At 35.3% G+C, this 8,693-nt stretch overlaps 1 pseudogene; it reads right to left on the reverse strand.

Moving 5' to 3' along the window:
• Positions 1 to 2,545: 2,545 nt before the first annotated feature.
• LOC127900733 (probable phosphoinositide phosphatase SAC9) lies at positions 2,546 to 7,384 on the reverse strand (annotated as a pseudogene).
• Between the last annotated feature and the right edge of the window lie 1,309 nt (positions 7,385 to 8,693).

Below are 8,693 nucleotides of genomic sequence, written 5' to 3' on the forward strand. Positions count from 1 at the left end.
GATTCCGATGGTAATTCGGTAAATTTTGGTGTCAGGGGCATTTTGGTAATTTTTGGATATAAGGGTAATTTAGAAATTTTATGTATCTAGGAGTTTGGTTTTAAGCTTTATTTCGTATTGTTAGTTGTATTTCATGATACAAATAATAATTATGTCATTTATTTAATTAGGAGGATCCGCGAGCGAGAATCATTCCGCGGACGTTGGTGATACCGAGTCTGGACATCGTCATTGTGAGTGGAATATACAAAACTTATTTTCATAATATATTCTGATTTTACAGTGCAATACAGCTTGTTTTGATAAATGAATATTTAATGCTTTGATTTATTGATTTTCTAGAAAAATAGATTTTTATCTACGTGCTGATATTTATTGTTATTAAGAATGAATTCGATTAATGATTTTTTTATCGTTTTTGAGTAAATGCATGATAATATAATTGAGTGGATTTTAGATATGTTGAATAAAAAAGAAATGAGATTTCAGATGTGATTTTATTTTTATGTACATGTGTATAAAAAGTTGTTTGGAAAATTATTGGACAGTACCCTTCCCCTTCAGATATAGAGATACAGATAATATGAGATGAATACAGTGATACAGATGATATGAGATGAGAGGCCTTTGGGGCCCGTCTGAATACACATAGAGGCTTTGGGCCGTGTGTTTGAACGCTTTTGCCTTTTGGGGGCTTATGCATGCAGTATGACGATTACAGAGATATAAATGTTGAGATATATAAGATATGAGATGGCATTTCCCCGTCTATCTATTGTAGCTCCGGGGCATGATGGTTCCCTGATTGTCTGTCCGTCGAGGTCCGGATATGATGAGATTATTCCCCTGGGTACTTGTTTGATGATAGTTTTTTGTATTCAGTATTTGATATTATAAGTATTATGATTTCATTGATTTTATGTAGATTTATGTAATATTGTTATTTCAGTACATGATTTGAATTAAATAAGTTTATGTAAGTTCTTATGATATTTTGATGAAATTAATTTGGAAAAGATTAAATCATTTTAAATAAATTTATTTTTCTAAAAACTACTATCCACTCACTGAGCTCACTGAGTTTTATACTCATCCCATTTTTATTATATTCCCCCCTCCCCCCACAGGAAATTTGCAGGTACATCAGTCGACCCAACAACGATAGTTAGATTTGAAGCTATAGCCACGTGATGGTGTTAAAAATCATAGATGCTTTGTTGGGATATTTTGAATTGTATAATTTATTACTTATTTGTGATTAAGGATAAATTATTATATTCTTGACATTATATGTTTAAAGGTTACTTGTATTTAAATTGAGGAAGTTGATTGTAGAGGTTGATTAAATATTGTATTATTTTTTGGAGTATTAATTTTATAAATTACAGGTTTGGGGATGTCATAATTATATAGGAGACTCTTTCGAATTTTTTTGTAGAATTCTTAAATATCAGAATTATTACTAATTCAGTTAGGCGAGATTAAATAAACTCGTCCTGGAGATTCGGGACGGATTGTTTCATAGATTGGGTAGAAGAGCTATGAATTGACTTTATTTAAATGAGTTTTCTTGCCCATCCCTCTTAATTTATAGTACGAGAGGAGGTGTGCCTTTAGCTCTCTCTTCCTAATTTATACAATGATTTTTTTTTCTGTTTTTCTTTAAATTAAAGTTAACAATTTATATTTTTTGAAACTTGTGATTGTTGTGGTACAGATATATAATTATCCAGCACATAAAGGTCATATTTTTGTGGTACAGATATATTATTAGCTTTCAAAGTATGGGATCTCTTGATTTCTATAACCTGGAAGATGCCACCACGTTGCTCCAGTAATAGAAAAGTACTCGGCCTTGCTTTTAGTGCTATTGTAGCGTATCAGGATCATCATAACGGAAAAAGCTTGTTTTCCTGGTTAAGTGAACTCAAACGCAAAGTCTGCGTGTCATCATAAAGAGACATTTTGGTTTGGCTGATTAGGTGGAGGCAGTCCAGTACTCCACTTATAGTTGGGCAACTATTTCTTCGATGATCAGGATTTTAAAAGTTTTTGGGAATACAATAATTTACAATAATAGTCCCCGAGGCTGTCCGGTTCTATTTAACGGAATGAAGTGATTCTTAGTGCTTGCAGTGCTGCCCGGTGAAAGAATGTGGGATTCATTTATTATATGCCCCAGAATATTCATGAAGGAAAGTGCCGGATAGTTCTTATTCTTTTTCCTTTTAGCTATTGACAAAAAGCTACAATTTCTCTAGCAGTTAAATTTGCATTTGAAAATTGTTCCTCTCGAGATTAAAAGTTTAAAACTCATGGGAATAGTTCCTATTATTTTGTTTAATTATTCTGGTTCCTTTTTCTCTTCTTTCCCCTCAATTTCAAATTTGATTTTAAATCCTCACCCACATCTACCCAAATAGGATATTATTGACGTGATCTCTGTTAATATCAAACTTGGGTTCCGACTGATAAAGGGAAACCAATAGAAACCTGATCTACAATCATAAATATCAAGTGAGTCGACCATCTTCTTACCTACAAAGGGAAGATCGTTGAGAATTTAAAATTACAGTTTACCAAAATACACATAAATGACGAGCTACAAAACTGTTCTTACTTGGTTTTTTCATCAGCAATTAATGAAATGGAAAGTTTATTATCGGAAACTAACCTACATGAAACTAAACCCCCAGCTTCAATTTCTTTGGAAATGGCACTACACAGGGACTCTTTTAATCATTTCAAAATATGACTTCCATTATCATAGCATGGAGAACTTTTGCCGAGGTATATGTTGATTCAGTGTTTGCTTAGGAATATTCACAAGTTGAATATCTATTACCTGCCACCCCTGGTACTGGGCTTCATTATTAAGGCCACTTGGCTTATCACCAAATTTATTGAACAACAAGGAAATCAGGGAATAAATATGGCACTTACCATCGGAGTGTCAGCCACAGAATAGCCGCAACGACAAACAAGCAAGATAACCCCACTGACATCAGGAACAGAACCGAGAACAATAACAAATTCAACAGAAGTAGTACTAGGTGGAGCTCTCCAATATGAGTGCCTTGATCCAGAATTTAATGGAGCAAGCAGTGACAAAATCGGTGCTGAATCTTTTGTTGTTTCAACCTACAGTGGCACCAAGGAATCTAGAATAAACAATCCATATCAAGATAAAAAATTCCAATCAAGCAAACTATGAAATTATGAGAGACATGACTAGCTAGCACACAGATTGCACAAAACAATGCAAGAGCTTTTCCTTGTAAGAGGTTTTTAGCTTCTCAAGGCATCCTACAACACCTTACCTCAAAGATTATTAGCATATGAAACCTGCTCAGGGTTTCCAAAAATGTCTCAATTGAAAATCAAACCAGACAAGGATTCTCATGGATAAGTGGGATGAATGTTCTGGGCATATGTCATAAGAATAAATGCTAAAACATATTTCTAAAAATTTTAATCAAGAAAAGAAATTTAAAAGGAAAACATAATATGATGAGAACTGATGTTGCAGTTGAGGAAGCAAGAGCCGGCACCTTAGTTTCTGCACGAACCTCGCAACCTCCACCAGAACAATTCTCTCCGATTCTAGTAATATTCCAGAAGTCTAAAACACTATCATCACTATTCTCAAGGCCAATTGCACCAACAATCTTGTCTTCTAGGGAAGCTTGGCCAAGTAATGCAAGAGTGTTTGCTACTCGACACAGTCTTCCCATGTAAGATTCACCAAGCAATACATTTGGATTTATAGAGGCAGGATCAGTTCCAATTGACAATAAAGCTCTATCCTTTCAGCTACAGAAAGATTCAGCTGCAGACGTTCAATTTCAATCTTCATTGATTCCATGAAGTCTAGTTTCTTTTCCTGAAAATTTGCCCAGAATCTGTCAATCTTACGCTAATGAGGTTGAATTTCATGAAGACCTTTCCATCGATCAATCATAAAATGTGAGAATACAAGCCAAAACAATCAATTCATCCTTTACATATATATAGTGTCATGGATGATCAAAAACCAAATCATGGATGATCAAAAACCAAGTAGCACCATATCGAATGGCATGGAGACAACAAATAATTCAACCAACGGAAGTACAAATAAATTACCAACACAATATGTTCAGTAGTGTCAAAACATAATAACAGGACTCTGATTAATAAGTTATACATTTAGCAAAGCAAAATTTGTTGAACTTCTAGAACTTATTCCATAAAAAAGATGAAGTTGCTAAGATGTAGAGCTGCAAAAAACACAAGAGAGCAGTATACCTCGCGTGGCCCTGCAAGGGATTTTAGAGAGCTTATGTACTGCTGGGCACCACTAGCTAGAGAACAGCCATCCTGTGTTGAAGATCTTTTATAAGTTTCCACGCCATGATCTTCAACTATAGGCTGGTCCAAGAAATCAAGCAAATTAGCCCCTCCAGACGCAACATTTCTTGTCACTGGCTCAGAAAGAGGATCAGAGAATGGCTCAGAAAGAGGGTTAGAAAACGGCTCTGAAAGAGGATCAGAAAATGTGTCCCCTCCAGACAACAGGTCAACCCAACGATTGGAAGCAGCTTCTGTTTGCATTGATGTTGACACATTTTCATTGGAAAACGGAACTGTATTTGTAACTGAATTTGACAAAAATGGATCGGTTTCCTTCTGAAACTTTTTGCCTAGCTCAATTAATCTAGCACCAGGGCCTTCATTATTGAATACCCCCCTCCATGGAAGAGAAACTCCAAGAATCTCTATCTGTAATAATATTAACAATTATGTTGTCACCAGCAGCAGTTACAGCAAACCCGCTCCACAAAGCTCATGGTCTAAAATACTAATTTAAGAATAAAGTGCGTAGATACATCAATTAACATTTTATGAAAATATTTTCTACCTCACCAAGAGTCATGGAGCTTGTTCCAGAAATAGCAGGATAAAAGGTAACTGCCACAAAACGAGTAAGAAAATCCAATTCTCCCTCTAATGCTTCAAAATCAAACAACAGTGGAAGGGTTGGTGCATCTTGATCATGAAGTCGTGCACCAGCTCCAGTAATAGCCATATCCTAAGCACTAACTGATCCTGGTAAAGGTATCAAAAGGTTTGTCCCATTTCCACAACGAGGAATAGAAGCACCCTGTCAACAAAGTCCTAGGATTACTAGAAGTTGTATGTAGCGTGCATTGTAAATTTTCTTGAAAAGTCTGACAAGAAAACTAATACTAGGGTCAGGACACCCTGAAACAAGTCTTCTCCTATCTAACCTAATAAAAGTTAGATGGAAGAAAAAGTTATGTCTGTAAGTGACTTAATTCACCAAGAATCAATTTCTGCAACTTCAAGGTATAAAAGAAGCTATGGGCACTGTTCATCAGAATCGCTAATTAGTGGGAGTGTATCTAGTTTAGCTATTACTTCTAAACAACAAATGATGGCCGGTCTTCAAGCTTCAGATTGGTACCAAGCTTGACCGGTGGGGTGGCCGGAATCGGAAGATAAGGCGGGGTCGGTTTCGGGTCAAACGGGTCGGGTTTTGGGTATGTAGTTGGGTCGGTTTGGCAGCTTCCTTCTCTCCATCTCACGTGTGAGTATATTCCCTGTTTCAAGCTTCCTCTTTTATTGTTACAAATGACATGATAGATTGTGGGCACTTGTATCAACTCCATAAATCCGTTCTACTACTCACAGCCCACGCTACTCCCAACCCATGTGACGATGAACTTTCAACTTATTGGCTATAGATCTGACTAAATAATACGAACAGTCAGCTCATTTCGTTTTTTACAACCTACCAAACAGCATTAATTTGAATCATCACAGCAGATAAGATAAAGGCTAATGAAACAATTTGTTCATCTTAGCTGCGTTTGACAAAGTTTACTATATTCACACCACCAGATGGTCGAGAAAGAACCTGCAGTTACCAGCATGATATGAAATGGTTCATCAAATACACCAAAAAGGGCCAGCCAGCCCATATATATTAAGAATTTGGCTATGCATTGCTTTTGAACCAGTATAAAGGGTTGCATGGTTATCACCAGAAAGCAGAAAAAGATCTGCTAGCTGAGTCATTGGTGATAAAATTGTTGATTGCTTGAACTCCTCAAATGTCATATCAAATCTCTTCCAAGGTTTGTCTGGGCATGGATGAATCCATGTTGTGGTCCTAGTGTTGTGATCGATATAATATGTTTTTCCTGTCACTGCATCAGCTCGTTTCTCCCATCCTCGTGGCAAAGGAGCAGTATATCCACCATAGTTATTAGCTGACTGATAGCCATATGCAAAATCACTGTCAAGGGAGACCCCAAGCCGCCTACATTGCTCCACAAATACTTGCAGAGCACCAAAATAACTAGCAGCATTGGTCCGATCAAGAGAGTCTGCACAGTTAAAGCGTATCACTCCATTCTGATGGGATCTTAACCAAAAGGCACCCACAAAGTCATCATTGCAGATGACTTCACCTCGGCAATCATTAAGTCGTTGCCGTGATGGCAAATAGTCCCCTTCAGCCTGAGTGGGTGCTTTTAGATGCTTCCATAATCCTTCAATTGTAAGTTGTTCACCTTTTAATTTTGTACTGGCATGCCAGTCATAATTTATTAAAATAATTCGAGTATAAGGAAGTTTTCCAGTTGATCTGACATAGTTCAAAGATTCCTCAAAATGCTGAACTAAAATAGATTCTGATTTCCCTTCCGCATTCCTAAGCAAGTTAATGCATACAATTGGAATAAAACTCTTTTTCTTCTGATGTTCCCCAACAGCTAAGTCAAAGTTTCGGGCATCATAACGATTACTCAACCTCTAATAATACTGCAGACTTCCTTTATAAGGATCCCGATCTGCAACATAAATTTCTGCTTCAGCAGCAGTAAGCTTTAATTCTGCACCCAACCATATTGGAATAGTCCCTCGCCGCCAGATGTATGTATGCATTGAAAGGAACACTCTGACCAGACCTTTTAGGAATCCATACAAGTTGCTCGCACTCTGCTTCATTTCCTGTCATATACAAATTCTTTATAAAATTCAGAAAAAATCATTCAAAATAACAGTTGTGAAGAGAAACAGACAATCAATTTTATAGCAATGAAACATCAGTTACATAACAGAAAGAAAATGAAACTAACAAAAACAGAACTAATATGTGGAAACAATAATGACACTTGCACTGTTAATTGGTGAAATACAATGTTGTTTATGAATTTGTTTTGTTTTTTCGGCAAAACCAAAAAATATATATATATCTATGGCACAAAAGTCATTTGTAAAAAGTATGAAGATTTAGATGAGAAATTTGTACTTATTGATCCAAAGGATGGGAAGAAGTATGAAGATTTTATGATTGATGGTTTAAAAAAATTATATTATAGTACAATATAAATTCAATTTTCTTTTTCCAAACCTTAAGGTCTTCGTGTACATCTAAACAAATCAGGGGTATGGGTGTTTTTGTGCTGGCCTGCAATTTCATCATCATGTGCCTTCGCATTACTTTGATTTCTTGTCATATATAGCTTCCTGCTTTCAAAGTTGCTTGATGGTAAGCATTAAGCTATCGCTGAATATTAATCAATATCAAGGCATATAAGAAATTCTTTTCTCTGCGTTTGTTTTTCGTTTTATCGAAGGAATTATTCATCACGCGTCCTCGTTCATGTTCTGCCACAATAATTGAAACCCTTTTGCCTCGCTTGATTGTGCATATGCAGCCACACCGTGCCACAAAAATTAATGACATGTAAAATAGAAATGTAATGGCTTTTACATCTATGTGCTTGCCTTTTCTTTTAGGGACCCACGCGTTTTTCGTTTTATGCATGTGGTTGACTAGACTTTTGGCTTACCGTGGGCAAGTTTTTCAAAACTTATAATGACATTGAGATATTACTCTGATATCTCAATTTTTTTTTAAAGAATAATAATATATTGAAACTTTAAGTTTTAGTTCGATTATAATATCTCCCAATATAAGGTCTCATAATTTTCAAAACTTATAAATTTACAGACGGAGGTAAGATTTAGGTAAATGTTTGCATAAATCTCAATAAAAATTAAACAGTGAGGTAATGACATTAAAAGTTTCATAATGTTACCTTTAATAAGGTACCAATAAGTCTTCTTTGTTCTTTCTAACTTAATTGCTGCCTTTTGATCTTAGAGGAAACTATTAAAGTTCAAAACCTCACCCCTTCCAAAATCGAAATGGTATATGAAACTATTTTTGCTTGAAATCAAAAAAATTAATAATATTTATATCAATAACTAATTCTTCTTTGTTCTCTAATCTTTGGCCTTTTAAAGCATAGCTATTTTCTATTATCTCTTAAAGTTTCAATTGGGAACTCTTAGGATTATTTTTAATCAATAAATTATAAGATATTAGAGTTTAAATTTTAGAATTATTCTGTGTTTAATTTTCACTTTATCTAAAGAATTATTCATTATACATTCTTGTTCATGTTTTTCCACTGTAATTGAAACCCTTTTGCCTCACTTGACGATGCATACACCGTGTTACAAAAGTCAATGACCCGTAAAAGTGAAATGAAATGGCTTTTGTCATTTATGAGCTTGAATTCTCGTGTAAAAAATATTCAGTCTTAATTTTACTGGGCCACCAAGCGATTTGGCTTTTTATTTTAAGGACCCACGTACATTATTACTTTAATTTCTGT

Source organism: Citrus sinensis, chromosome 3 (genome assembly GCF_022201045.2).
Source record: "Citrus sinensis cultivar Valencia sweet orange chromosome 3, DVS_A1.0, whole genome shotgun sequence".
In the NCBI taxonomy this organism is placed as follows: Eukaryota; Viridiplantae; Streptophyta; class Magnoliopsida; order Sapindales; family Rutaceae; genus Citrus; species Citrus sinensis.